The sequence below is a fragment of the Cynocephalus volans genome, chromosome 8, assembly GCF_027409185.1.
Source record: "Cynocephalus volans isolate mCynVol1 chromosome 8, mCynVol1.pri, whole genome shotgun sequence".
Lineage (NCBI taxonomy): Eukaryota > Metazoa > Chordata > Mammalia > Dermoptera > Cynocephalidae > Cynocephalus > Cynocephalus volans.
In genome coordinates, this window is record NC_084467.1 from 1,023,989 (window position 1) to 1,038,007 (window position 14,019).

Consider the following 14,019-nt stretch of genomic DNA (forward strand, 5'->3'; position numbering starts at 1 on the left):
TGTACTTCCTTTGGGAGGACACAAGGGTGGCAGCCTGGGGCCCCGATCCCATGGGCAGGTTTCATTAGGACAGCCTGCTCAGCTGGTTGGAGCTCAGTGTTATGACACCAGCGCCAAAGGGTTAAGACCCCCTACCAGCCAGCCACCAAAAAAAATAGTGAGAGGTAAATAAATGAAACAGGCTTGATCCAAGCCTTTGTGGCTCTGACGGGATTTCCAAAGCGGACACTGGCTCTGACGGGATTTCCAAAGCGGACACTGGCTCTGACGGGATTTCCAAAGCGGACACTGCGTAGTTGCACCGGAAAGGTGCCCAGGCGTCTCTCTACGCTGCTGTCCAAGGACAGACGCGCTGGACGCCAGGCAGGTCTTTGTGATCCTGGTGGTGTCGCTGCTGCCTGTCCTGTGCGCCTCTTTCCTGCTCTGGTGCTGCATGTCTGGGGAGGGGGGACAGGCCGTGGCCCTCCCAGGGACCCCAGCAGCTCTCCGTGAGCATCCTCCTGTGTGGAGGGCCTGGAGGCACCCTAGTGGCCATTCCAGAGGGACTTGGTGAATTGCCCCTTTCATGCCGCATGCGGTGTCCACCTTGACTGGCTGAGGAGAAGCAGAAGCCCGATAGCGCTCCCTTCACCTTGGCCGGCAGGAAATGGATTGTGCTGGTGGCGGTGCTGTGAGGTGCTGTGCTGTGCCGGTGAGTGTCATCGCCGGCTCTTGGGACGGCAAGGCTGGGACTTGTGGCTTTGGCTGCTTTCCCTGTTGTAATAAATACTCCCACCATGGCCATTTCGTGCTGCCACTGTGAGGCCACTGAAGGCAGAGTTGGGGTGATGTGCAGAGTCAGCCCTTGAGAGCTGGCGCCAGCCCCCAACCCCAGTACACCCCTGGAGCGGGGACTCCGTTGGAGGAAGATTGGGGGTGTGGGACAAGACCAGGTTCCATGTGGTTTATGGCCCAAGTGTCTGTGCTCACATCTGTCATGGCAGCTCAGAAAATGACACACGTCCCCACTTATGAGTGGTCCCCCTTCTGAGTAGCACCTACAGATCTCGATAGCGGCAGTGCAGACTGGGGTGTCAAGTCAGGAGCGACTTTGGGGTGGCAGTGTAGTGACAGGTGTCTATGTGTCCACACCTCAGGTGACTCCTCTCCTCTCTTCTTTCTTTCTTTTAATCCGAGTATTCCTTCTTATATATATCAAAACTCACACTGAACAATGACTTCTCGGTTGCAGGAGAGGACTTAGGTTTTGCACCAGTCTGTGAATCTCTTTGTATCTTACTAGGTTGGAATATGAAGTCATGGTTAAGGCCACCTTGCTGTTGAGATGAGTCTTAAATATTTTTGTCCCAGTCCTCAAACAGTGTTGTGAAGCCTGTCACTGGCCTAAAAGCATTTGGGCCCTTGGGTGGACCATGGGCTGGGACCCTCTGGAAGTCCGGGAACTTCTAGGGAGATGGTGCTGGTGGTGCGAGGGAAGGTTGCTGCGTGGATGGTGTGGACTGGGACCACTCGCTGCCGCGTCTCCCTGCAGCCCTCTGTCCCCTCCTTTCTGCTCTGTGACTGCAGCTCAGAGCCCACTGTCAGCCCCAGGCTGTTGGCTTCAGCAGGGTCTCAGGAGCCCCTTACTCTCATGAACATTATTGAGGTCCTCAAATAGCCTTTGGATATGTGGGCTCTAGCTACCAACATTTACTGTATTGGAAATTTAAAATGAGAAATATTTATTTATCCATTCAATTAAAAATTATAAACCCATTATGTGTTAACATAAATAACACTTTCTTTAATGGAAAATGACTATCTTCCAAAACAAAAAAATTACCAAGAGGGTGGCAGCGTCTCTGCACGTGTCTGCCTCCACGCGTCTGTCGCGCTGTGCTGCTTTTGGTTGAAGCATAGGGGAAAAGTCCAGCATTTGGGGAGCTTGGAGTATCGTAATCGCCTTCTCAGATAGGTGTGGCTGTTCTTCTCTGATGTTTCTCTAAACAACCGGTGGTCATGTCTCGAAGGGCAGTCGCCATGTGGAACCTGGACCACACCAGCGCTGCCTTCCTCCTCGCACCTTAAGATCCATGGGTCGACTTTGCATTTGAATAGGTTTGTTACCTGCGGATGTGTTTTTAGAGTCATGCATTAGTCATTGGGAAAATGCTACTTCCCTGGGTTGTGCAGATCTCCCACAGTACAGTGGAAAATTCCCCTTCTCCCCGTGGGAGTGAGTCTGGAGAAGGCCAGTACCGTCCTATCACTACGGAAATAGCCATGAGGATTTCTGGAATCCCTGGGGTCCCCAGACCCGCTGGGTTTATTAGCCAGTTACCCCCGGCCCGTCGTGTGGCAGCCGCGTGCGTGGCCGGCCAGCCCACAGGCCATCCGTGTGTTGGGGGCGTACCCGCTGTGGCCCAGGACCTCCCCTGTCCTGGTCTCTGGCTGGGCACTGGATGGGCTGAGTGGGGACCTAGGCAGGCTGAGTGCACTGTCTCTGGGCGCCATGCAGCCCAGGCTGCCCAGAGTTAAGCCAGCATGGCTGCACTCTGTCACCAAGTGGAGGTCAGATGTGGAGTCAGACAGTGATGCAGGGCAGGTTTCACCGCAGGCTGTTTGCACCTGATGACCGGTGAGAATGAGCAGCTGGCCGTGTCCCCACCCTCCCTGTGATTCCACGGTGGGGCGGGCTCCTCTGTCAGCGGGGAAGGAGTCAGGGGAGGGAGTCAAGTGTGTGGGAGGTTCTCCTCAGTGTGTCTGAAGCAGCACAGGGTGGGCATGGTGGCACAACAGGGAACAGTGTGGCAGGAGGATGGGAACAGACTGACGGAGTGGTGACCTTGGAGTCATCAGAGAGGAGCAAAGGGTAAGGAGTGTACTGCAAGAGGCAGCTTTTGCTGCAGGCCACTTGCAAGTCTGCCGGAATTTTGTGTCTTGAAATTGTACTTTCTTGGATGGTGTTTTATTCTAACAACAATTTATCAATGGTGTTTTCAAATTTTTTTGCATATTTATTTAAAGGAAAAATAAGGGTATGGAATTGTCCTGCAGTCCGACCACTGCAGCGATGTTATGAGCCACGTTGCACAGTGAACCCCACCTGGGCAGCCCTGTCACAGGAGGTGAGACGGTGCGCAGTCAGATCTTCTGCCTCAGGCTCGGGCAGGTTGGCGTCTTACCTCTTACTGGTGGTCTGTGGCCAGACGGCGACAGGGCTTGACTTCAAGCCCGGACTGGTGGGGCCAAACTCAAACTCTGCTGCCGTGCCAGCAGCCTCCCCCTTTCCAAACTCTGCGTTTGTTTATTGTGCTTTTCCAAAGTCCTGTGTTTTCTGCAGGTGGCTGCTCCGAGCCAACGCCGTGCGGTGACTTCACTTCAAACGTAGGAGCGTCTGCAGATCCAGGGAGGAAGGATGAGGACGTTTGGGGGCTGGCGGCCCGGCTCCCCCAGGAGCTCACAGGCGGGCTCAGCCTCCAGTCCTGCTACTGGGGTGTCGGGGTGGCGTCCTCTGTCTCATTCCCTTGCCTGGGTTAGTTGGCATTTTCCATAAGGAATTGCTGTCCCTTCTCCCCTCCCTGTTAAAAAAAATTTTAATACTAACATGACTCAAAAGATTTTCTAAAAACTGAGTTTGTTATGATTCATATCTGTCGTATTCGTTTGGAGGCTCGAGTTCTCTTGGTTTGGCTGGCAGCAGCCTCCTTCCGCAGGCCCGTGTGCTTTGACGTTCTCCCATCAGGCTGTGAGCATTCCTCTGTCTTTGGGCACAGCAGGTTCCGGGATCACTGTGTGCCCTCCCTGTTCCAGCCTGGCACAGGCCATCTCTCCAGGCCCCTGGTTCCTCTTGGTGGAGAAGGGTATTTAGAAGCCACCCTAAGCATGCTCACCACTCGTGGGTGCCACTGCTGCGAGCTGGGCGGCGGCATGTGTGTTTGACCTCGAGGTCACGCGGCTGCCGCCAGTCCTAGTGTGGGACCGTAGGGTCCTCCCTGCCTGCCTCCATTTCCCTTCCGTGTCTCCTTTCTCCTCGCTGCACATCCGCGGTTTGTGCGCTAACGCCCTCTGGCCTTGACGGCAGACGAGATAGATTCAGAGCCGCTGCAGCAGAACCAGCTCAACAGCCCGGGGGCAGATCGAGACTTCTCCGCGCGGCTTGTCCTTCGACACATCCCACTGTGCTCGGACCTCGGAGCGGTTTCCCTACGTTAACTTGGGTTCATTTGTTGTCTTCTGCGTGGTTCTGTTATCAATGGTAATAGTCACTTGGGGTTTTTGAATTTTTGCTTTGCTCTCAGTAAAAGGGTATTTGTCCCATTCTTTTTTATTTTATTTTATTTGGGGTTATATAAAACATTGAATGATTCAGAAATGAAAACTATATGGTAAAGATTCCTGTTCTCATACACTTGATCCCATGAGCACCAAGTGTAGTTAATCTGGGGGCGTATCCTGTTTCTTTTTGTGAACACAGGGCTGTGTGGGGAGCACACATTCTTCTTTCTTTTTGTTGTGTAAGGAGTAGCCTGGTGTACACAGTTGTCCCTTGGTATCCGTGGGGACTGGTTCCAGGACCTCCTGCAGATACCAAAATCCACGGATGCCCAAGCCCCTGACATAAAACGCGGTCGAATGTGCGTATAACCTTATATGCGTTAAACCATCTCTAGATGACTTATATGCCTAATGCAGTGTAAATGCTGTGTAAATAGTTGTCATGCTGTCTTGTTTAGGGAGTAATGACGAGAGTTAATAGTGTACATGTTCAGTTCATGCAATTTTCTTGAAGTATTTTCCACCCGCGGTTGACTGAATCCATGAGTGTGGAACCCACGGTACGGAGGCCGACTGCATGACTCCTGTCCTGCCCTTTCCTACTCTCATATACTTCTTTTTCAGGTGTGAATATTTATTTGCATTTAGAATGAGAACAGAAATCACAATGATAATTTTTTAAACACCAACAAATACCACCAGCATCACAAAATCCAGAAAAATAACATTAGTTAGGCCCGTCATTAATTATCTGCTTGGCGTATTTCTGTACTTCCTCCCAGTATTTTCTGGCAGTAAACAATTTGAGTTCTTTCTCAAATGACAGTTTTGCAATATTTTCTGTAGAGCAACCTAAAGAGAACTTAGATTTTCCTCTATTGCAGTTGATGCAAAAATGTTTACTTATTGGCCCATTCAGAAAATCATTTTTTTCCCCAGCTTGTAAAATGGTTATTGGTAATGCAACATAACGTTTTAGGATTGTTTTCAAATTTGGGAGAATCTCACTCAGTTTCTTTCATTTAAGACCTGTGAGACATTGGAGCATTTCAAGTTTGCAGGGGCAGTGGCTGCTGTGGGGCACTCTCTGAAGTGACACTGCGCATTAACCGTTTTGTCGCAGAAGTCCTCATCGTGTGCACACTTCATATGAACGTTGTGTGGTCTTCCTGTGTGTTGAATTTTTTTAAGAGATGGAGGAAATGCACGGCTTAATTTAATATTTTGTGGAAATGCATAAAATACACAACTTGAGACACAGAAGCACTAGCTGCCTGTGGTATTGCTAGAGGTCGATGCTCACAGACACGAGGATTCTTATGTGTTCTAAGTCATGGATTCTTTTTTTTACTAGTTGTGATTTTTATTCAAAATAACGACTACAGAGAAAATTGAGAGGTAAGTGATAGGTAATAGTCTGTCCTTCAAAGCATCTTAGCAGACCTATAGTAATGGTGTCCTATGTCCCCCACATTCCTTCTTTTTTAACTGTGGTCAAAAAAAAGTAACATTTCCCATCCTGACCATTTTTAAGTGCACAGTTCCGTGGTGTTAACTATATTGGCATTGTTGGGCAACAGCTTTCTAAAGCTCATTATCCTGTCATCTACTTTTAAACAAAGGAGATTTCTGTAAGGGACAGGAGATAAAAGACGGGCTTGGGGCGTCGCAGCCTGTAGGGTTAAGGCTGGCCGTCCTAGCAGCTGGGAAAGCGGCCCCGCCGTGCACAGCACACGTGCTCTCAGGACTTGTGTGGCACTGATGAAACCTTTGCTCGGGAGGATTTTTAATGGTGCCCTTATTTTTTCATTAGTTATTTTGGTCGTATCATCCAGAAAACTTTGGTGTCATATTACTGGGAGGAATGTAATGAGATACCTGACCAGTGTGTGTATTACGTCGTCAAAAAGACTGACTGTGAAAAGAATAAATGAATAACTCAGAGGCAGTTTTTCTTCTGAGACAGCCTTTTGGTCACAGGGATGGGTTTTACAACCTTTCTGCTCCTGTTTTTATGGAACGACCTACTAACAAAAACGCCTGACTCTGAAAAACAGGGTAAGGAGCCCCTTTTTCCATCAAGGCAGCCGGGAGTGGCCAGGTGTGTTGGTGCCCGCACCCCAGGGAGGCTGGCCTCGAGGCTGGGGGACCCTGGTGTGGCTGCCTGGCGACTGGCACGTGCAGGATGCATGGTCACTTGGTTTGAAGGCGTCCTTTGTGTTACAATGGAGGAGGCTGTTCTGAATAGCAGCTTTCTCCTCCTGCCTTGTGAGGTGGGGGTGGGGAGGGTCAGGCTTGGACGCCGCCAAGTTGGGATTTGGGTTCTGCTGCTGCGCACTTGTGTAACCATACCCTTAGGAAGGTCACTTCACAGCTTCCCCATCTACCTGGCCCAGGCCTACCTCCCTCAGCTGGATGACACACCCCCCGTAGTGGAGCCCAGGCACCTGAGAAAAGCCACAGCTGCTATCCCGACTCTGTTGTCCCCCCACCTCTCTCTGGTCCTCTGGCCCTCTGTCAGCGCAAGCCAGGCCCCTCCCTGCCCTTGCTCCAACCATCACCAACCTGGACGGCTCTTCCCACGAGGCCTGCACACCTGCCTGTCCCCCCCCACACCTGCCCGTCTCCGCCCACACCTGCCCGACGCCCCCCTACACCTGCCTGTCTCCCCTCCCTCCCCACCTCCCTCTCTCCTTCCTTCCCTGGAGTCTCCTCCCCTACATGAAGGCTGCCCCCACTGTATTCTCCACCTGCAGCCTCACTGCACCTTGGGCTCTCCGAGGATGCAGCCTGTCTGCTCTGACCTCAGGTGCATCCTTAGGGCTGGAAACTGCCTGGGACCTGCGGTGCTCCTGGGCACTTGCCAACATCCTTGAGAGAAGATGCTGGTGGGTTGGCCATCCCCCTCCTGTACCTGGAGCTGCCTCCGCAGGGCCCAGAGCCCAGGCTCCGGCCAAAGATGAGCTGAGCAGGCCTTTCCGTGTGGAATGTCACCTCCCTTATCTAGGTCAGGCTGCTGGAGCCTCGGAGCCAGCCTGGAGCCAGGTCACGTGCGGGCGCGCGTCTCGCCGCCGGAGGCCGCTGCGGGCTGCAGCTTCTTCCCTCCGAGATCCAGACTGAGGCTCGGTGTCTCGGGCCGTGTTGGCAGCACCAGAGAAAGGACCTTTACATTCGGTGTTTAGTAGTGTTTCTGCTTGTGAAAGCAGCATGTTCAATACAGAAAATTTGAAATATATGGTAGAATATTAGGAAAAACATTAGAATTGCCCTTCATTGTGCTCCCTGGAGAGCATAGTATTTTTTATTTCATTTTAGTCTTAATTGCTTATTAATTTTTAAGTGAAATACGAATGACATAAGGTTGGTTAAAGTCTCACCCTGTTATCAGCTAATGGTTCCTGATTCCATGTGTTGTGTAATCCCACAATCCAGTAACCTTCCTGCCCTTGAGGGTCCCAAGGGTCCCCTGTCCCCCATGTCTTTCTCGTAGCAGTGGTGCTGCACTGAGAGTTCTGGGTGCAGATTTGGGGCCACTTTTTTTCCCCCTTGGTACAGAATCGCAGAAGAGCAATTCTGTCAAAGAATATAAATACATTTATCATTTAAAAATCTGTGAAGTAATGTAACCTGCATGGTATGTGTGGTGTACTCGTCTGCTGGGAGCCCCTGAACCCAGCACTCAAGTTAGGAGAATGTGACTGGTGCCCACCCCTGCAGAGAAGTCACATCTCAGGCTTTTCCGTCCCTATTTGAGGTCCACGGCAACGGCGTCTTGAAGTGCTGGCTCTCGTGCAGCTTGCTTCCCCAGGCTTTTTTCCACCTGCTTCAGACACAACCTGTTGGTGATCTTTTGGGCTGACATTGTGGGTTTGGGCATCTGTGGCATTTTCTGACCATCCTGTTGAAGGACCTTGGAGGCACGACTGGCATGGCGGACTGTGCCCTAGCTGGGGGAGGCACCAAGCAAATCAGCCTCCACTGTGTTTTCTGCTCTCTCCATGTGGACCTGGAATCAGGAGTGTGTGGGTTCCAGGTTGGGAGGAAGGGGTGGGGCAGGTGCTGGAAAGAAGATTGGACAGAAAGAGTTAATTGCATGATCCCCTTGTTGGTTTTGGGAGGAGTGGCTGGTGGAGGCCGATGTGTGTGAGGCCAGCTGGGATGGGCTGCCCAGGCCAGGTCTGGTTTGGGGCCGTGATCTGGAGGCACCAGGAGGATGGAGGGCCCCCTGGGCTAGTGACCCTCAGTGTCTTTACAAGGTGGAGGCACTGGACAGAGGGGTGGGACGAGGGGCTGTGGAGATGCGCAGCTGTGTGGGAAGGACGCCAAGCAGACAGAGCGGGCAGGGGCGCCGTGATTGATCCAGAAGTTGTGTTTAGGATGGATTTGGGGGACTAGGGAGAGGGAAGGACCAACCAGGAAGAAGGTAAGAGGGTTGGGTCTTCAGGCTTCTGGGGGGCTGCTTGGTTGCCGTAGGCAGAGGTGGAGGCAGTGAGACTTCCCAGTGTGGGATGTCACCCGGCGTCACCACAGCCAGGGTGGTTCTTCCAAGAGAGCATCGAGGGACTCATGGGCTTTGAGTTTGGTCAATGAATCCTAGAGAAACAGCCTGAGAGCCCACAAACATGCCCTTCCTCCTCCTGTCCTGCTGCCACGTCGCTTAGACAAGGAATCAGGGAGGAAGTCTTGCTCTGTTTCCCTGGGGGGCTTCGAGAAGGGCCCACTGAGGACTCGTGGGCAGCAAAACTCAGCACAAGGCATCGCGGCCCAACTTCGGTCACGCTCAGAGCCGCGCAGATCGGAGAAGCCACTCACGGGCAGGGTTGTATTGCCAAAAGCCAGCCACTGCACTCCCTGTCCCACGGGTCGGGCTTCACTGGTTGTAGACAGACCACTTCTGCCGAGGGACTATCTGGGGCCATGGGAGGAAGCTGCAGGGACGTGGGGGGCCCAGGTGAGGGTCCTGGAAGCCTGGGATGCGCTCGTCCTTGGGGGCCTGCAGCTTCATGCTGTCAGGGCAGCGCTGGGGTTGGCCCCTCCACACAGTCACGGGGCCCTTGATGGAAAGTCAAGGCAGCAGGGGTGTCATAGTCTGCCACGACACTTCTGTGAGCTGGATTCTGCAGACACCAGCATTGCTGCGTTTCTCAAGGGTGGTACTCAAGCTTAGTGGTTGTATAGCCAGTTAGCAGGTTAGAAATACAGACAGTGTTGAGCATTAGTTTCATTCCAAAGGTGTCGCTTCTCTTTAGAATGGCAGCACTTACCCAGGTAGACTTTCTCTTAGCCAGAGTCAGCTTTGGTGTTCAGACATCATCTTCCTGTTCCCCAAGGTCCCGGACAGAGCTCTGCCCACAGTGGTGACAGAAGCCACAGAGAGACGTCCCAGAGCTCTCTTTGCAGCGGCTGTGTTCTGCAGATGTGGGAGTACAGATGTGAGCGGAGGGTGCTCGCAGCCAGGAAAGCATGGTTGGTGGTGGGAAAACTGAGACTTCCTGGTCTCTGTCAAGGTCTGTGTTGGTTTCCTAGGGCTGCCGTAACAAAGTTCCCAAACTGGGTGGCTATAAACAACAGAAAGTTTTTGCTTGAAGTTCTGGAGGCTGGAAAGATCGAGGCACTAGCAGATTTGGTGACTGGTGAGGACCCTCTTCCAGGTTCATAGACAACATCTTCTCATGTGTGCTCACATGGTGGAAGGGGTGAGGGGGTCTCTCTGGGATCCCTTTTATAAGGGCACTAATTCCCTTCACTAGACTCCACCTCGTCACCTAATCACCTCCCAAAGGCCACACCTCCTAATACCATCACTTAGGGGGTCAGGATTTTGACACATGAATTTTGGATGGGTGCAGACATTCAGACTGGAGCACTCGGGCTGCGGTAACACGTGTAATGGCTTACACAGCAGGAATTTGTTCTCTCACCTGCACAGCAGAAGTCGAGATCAAGGTGGCGGCAGGGCTGGCTCCTCCTGAGGCTGCGAGGAAGAGTCTGTTCCAGGCCTCTCTCCCTGGCTCGTGGACGGCGGTCCTCGCCTTCACGTGCTGTTCTCTCCGCATGCCTGTGTCCAAAGTTCCCCCTTTTATAAGGACATCAGTCATTTTGGATTAGAGCCCACACTAACGACCTCATGTTACCTGCCTCCATCTGTCATGATTTGATAAGCAAACTTCAGCATGGGTTTTGGGAGGGCAGAATTCAGCTCATCACAGGGCCAGTGGGGGTTGAATCTTGGTGAGATCCCCACAGGCTTGTGGCCTGGAGGGTCTGTGGCCCTCACATTCAGTGGCCCCACTCTCCTATTTAGCCAAGCACCAGAACACTGCCCTCGGCCCCCGGTGCCCGAGGTCTTGTAGCGGACAGCAGGTAACTGACCAGAGAGGTCCCCGCTGGCAGTGTTCAGGGGCTGTGCCCAGGGTTCCCTGTGGGGCGCTGTGAGGACGCACCAGGATGACACAATCAAACCACCTCACGGACGCCGCCTGGCTGCTCAGTCCTCTCCCCATCTCCTCGACCGGCTCCCCCCGGGAGCTTAAGGCCCAGTCACTGGGGTCAGGGTCCCACCCTCCATGCAAGGAGTCTCCTGCATGCTTAGAAAGGAAGCCCACATCTCCCCGCAGCCCCTCCGCATTCCTGCCCCATGTGTGTGGTTTGCTTACTTGGCCTGGAATGGCCCGGCCTCTGAGCGTTGCCTGAATGAAGCGTCTGTGAGAGAATCCGCCCCAGCGGACCTCACGGGCTGGAGCTCCAGCCATGCTGGTTGTGGGTTTTTGTTTTTTTGCTTCTAACACTTGGTTTGTTTATTTTCAGACCCTTTTCCATGCAAGTATTTTATCCATATTAACTGAGCTCTCCCTGTACAGTTTGCAGAACCCCATTTTTCTTGGCATCATGATCTAAGCATGTTAGTGAGCACACTTTGTAAATGTCTTCTTTTTTTTTTTTTGGTGCTAATGTTGATCATGATATAAATATCTTTTTTAAAGATGCCAAATGTACCATTGTATGGATATACTTTAATAAGGGGTCAGAGCACTAAGGCCCACCGCTGTTTGTGTGTTGTTTTTTAATTGTGGTAAAATACACATAACATAAACTTTCCATTTTAACCATTTCTAAGTGTGCAGTTCAGTGAAGTACACTCACACTGTTGTATAACCAATCTCAGATTTTTTGCATCTTCCCAGACCGAAACTCTGTGCATTAGACACGAACTCTCCATCCCTTCCTCCGCAGCCCCTGGAAACCCTAGTTGACTTGCGGTCTCTATGGATTTGACAACTTGAGTTCCTCATATAAGTGGAATCACACAGTGTCTGTCCTTTGTGACTGGCTTATTTCACCGGGCACAACGTCCTCACAGTTCACCCGTGTTGTAGCAGCGTCAGAATTTCCTCACTTTTTAAGGCTGAGTCATCTTCCACGTGTGGATGGAGCACATTTTGCTTATCTACCTGTCGTGGACACACAGGTTGCCACCTTTTGGCTGTTGTGAATGAAGTTGCTGTAAACGTGGGTGTGCAGACATCTGTTCGAACTGTGCTCCCAGTTCTTTTGGGTGTAGACCCAGAAGTGGAATTCTGGATTGTATGGCCATTGCTCTTTATTTCTGGAGGAGCCGCCAGGCTGAGCGGCCGCACCGTTTTCCGTTCGCCGGGCTCAGGGCTGCCATTTCTTCGCATCCTCACCCACACTGGTGTTCTCGGTTCTGATTTTCACAGTAGCCATCCCGAGGGTGTGCGCTGGTGTCTCGAGGTCTGAGTGGCATTCCCCTAGCGGTCAGTGGCGTGGAGCGTCTTCCCACATGTTCATTGGCCATCCGTGTCTCTCTGGAGAAATGTCTGTTCCAGTCCTTTTCCTGTTTTTCAGTTGGGTTATTTGGTTTTCTGTCGTCGAGCTGTCCTGGCGGGTTTTCAGGACAGGCCACAGCCGTGCGTGTTCGTCTCTACGTCTTCTGTGCAGACCCGTTGATGGCCAGGTTAACGCAGCAGAAGGCATCCGTCAGAGGCGTTGCTCTTCAGGGCAGGCAGGTGACATCCTCTGTGCGCCGGGGCGATGGAGCCATGGGGGATTGTTTTCCTCCTCTTTTGCTTTCTTTTTGCATTTTCTATGTCTTTATAGCATAAAAAATTCATTAACAAAGATAACGAGTTGGGTATGATATAATCTCTTGTCTCAGGCAGCACTTGGTAGCTTGTAAGAATTACTCATTCCCAAGAGGCGGTGGATTAATCCGTCCTCACTGCCAACAATGCGAGCAAGACAGAGGAACTGGTGGCCATCTCGTTTCTTCCCCGACTCTTGCTCCTTTGTGGATGGGTGGGTAGGGGCTGCCCCGGTGACCCCTGGCTCGGCTGTGCCCAGCGCTTCCCTGCAGGCCCCCGCCCCGCCCTGCGTGTTTTCCTGCCTGCGGTGCGTCCCCTGAGAACAGGAGGCGGGACTCCGGCCCCTCCCTGTGTGCACGAGGAGGGAAGCCACTGAGAGACCCAGCCCCGCCTGCAGAGGGGCGGGCCGGGGCGCCTCAGGGTGTCCTGTGTGCTCAGGGAGGGGCCGGGACGCCCTAGCCGGACTCAGGGCGCAGGGCGGCCGGACTCCAAGATGGGTCTTGTCCCCACATGCTCCTGCCCTTCCTCAGAGCGACTGCTGGGCCCCTGCGAGCACAGGCCACAGGTAAAGGGAAACCACCGTCCCGGCTTAGCTTTTAGGTTGCAAGAGGAGCCTGGGGCAGGTGGACTGGAAGCTTTGTGGATTCGTCTAGGATGTAAATTTACTGAGCTGGAGATGTTGTTTTTGTAGTGAACAAAACCAGCATAATTTATTCATGGATTTTAGCTGGTCTGTTTTTGTACAAAGGGAGCTTTTAGATTTAATTATTTTTAAGCATTAGAAGATGGTTTATCTGAGGAAGCCAGAGGCCCTCTGTGGCCTGCAGAGGAGTTCAGCCCTCAGGAAAGAGAAAGTGGAGCCCCTGGAGGAAAATCTGGATGAGGGGTGGGATCGTGACCCCTGGGGGCTGGGGGTGACTCTGCATTTCAATGACAGCTGAGACATTATAAAGCAGGCCCAGGTCCAGCTGGTGGCTCACTCGGGAGAGTGTGGTGATGGTAACACCAAGGCCATGGGGTTCGGATCCCTATATAGGGTTGGCTGGTTGGCTCAATTCAGAGAGCGTGGTGCTGACAACACCAAGTCAAGGGTTAAGATCCCCTTACCCGTCATTTAAAAAAAAAAACAAAACAGATCCAGCATCTTAAACCTACTGCCCACCCCCACCCCCCATCCCCCGCCTCCTGCAGATGCTTCCTCCACCGCCCCTGAGACCCCACAGTGCCTGTGCAGCTGGGCATGCCAGTCACCTGTGAATCCCAGCCTTATCACCGCCGGGTCCCAGGTGGTCTTGGCCTGACCCCCACCACACGGTCTCCCTGGGGTGTTCCTGCTTCATCCAGCATGTGGCTTCCCAGTCGAGGGTGGTCTACTGATTGCTTTCCAGATCCTTCTGGGTTTCTGGGATGGTCCAGCCAAGGTCCCCCAGACCCCATCTCTGGCAGCCCTGTGTGGTGCCCGCTCTCCTGGCAGGAGTGCTTGTGTGCATGCCGTGAGCTCTCCGTGGTGGGCCACCCCGCCTCTCTGGTTTGGTGGCCACAGTAGTGGCGGGCCCAGCGCTGCACCGTGTCCTCTGCTTTTGGGGGTGGGAATGTTGCTCATGAAAGCTGTGCATTGGTGGAAGGGGCTGTGTCTGGTGGTCCCGTGCTCCGTGCCCAC

At 52.8% G+C, this 14,019-nt stretch overlaps 1 protein-coding gene and 1 non-coding gene across 2 annotated transcripts in view; one reads left to right on the top strand and one right to left on the bottom strand.

Annotated features, from left to right (window-relative positions):
* The window catches only part of PRKCZ (protein kinase C zeta), a 117,788-nt gene that overhangs the window by 28,879 nt on the left and 74,890 nt on the right, over positions 1 to 14,019 (top strand). The window lies entirely within an intron of this gene.
* On the bottom strand, positions 1,175 to 1,263 carry LOC134385406 (small nucleolar RNA SNORA40). Its single transcript, XR_010024379.1, has one exon. It is a non-coding gene; the product is annotated as a small nucleolar RNA SNORA40 (small nucleolar RNA).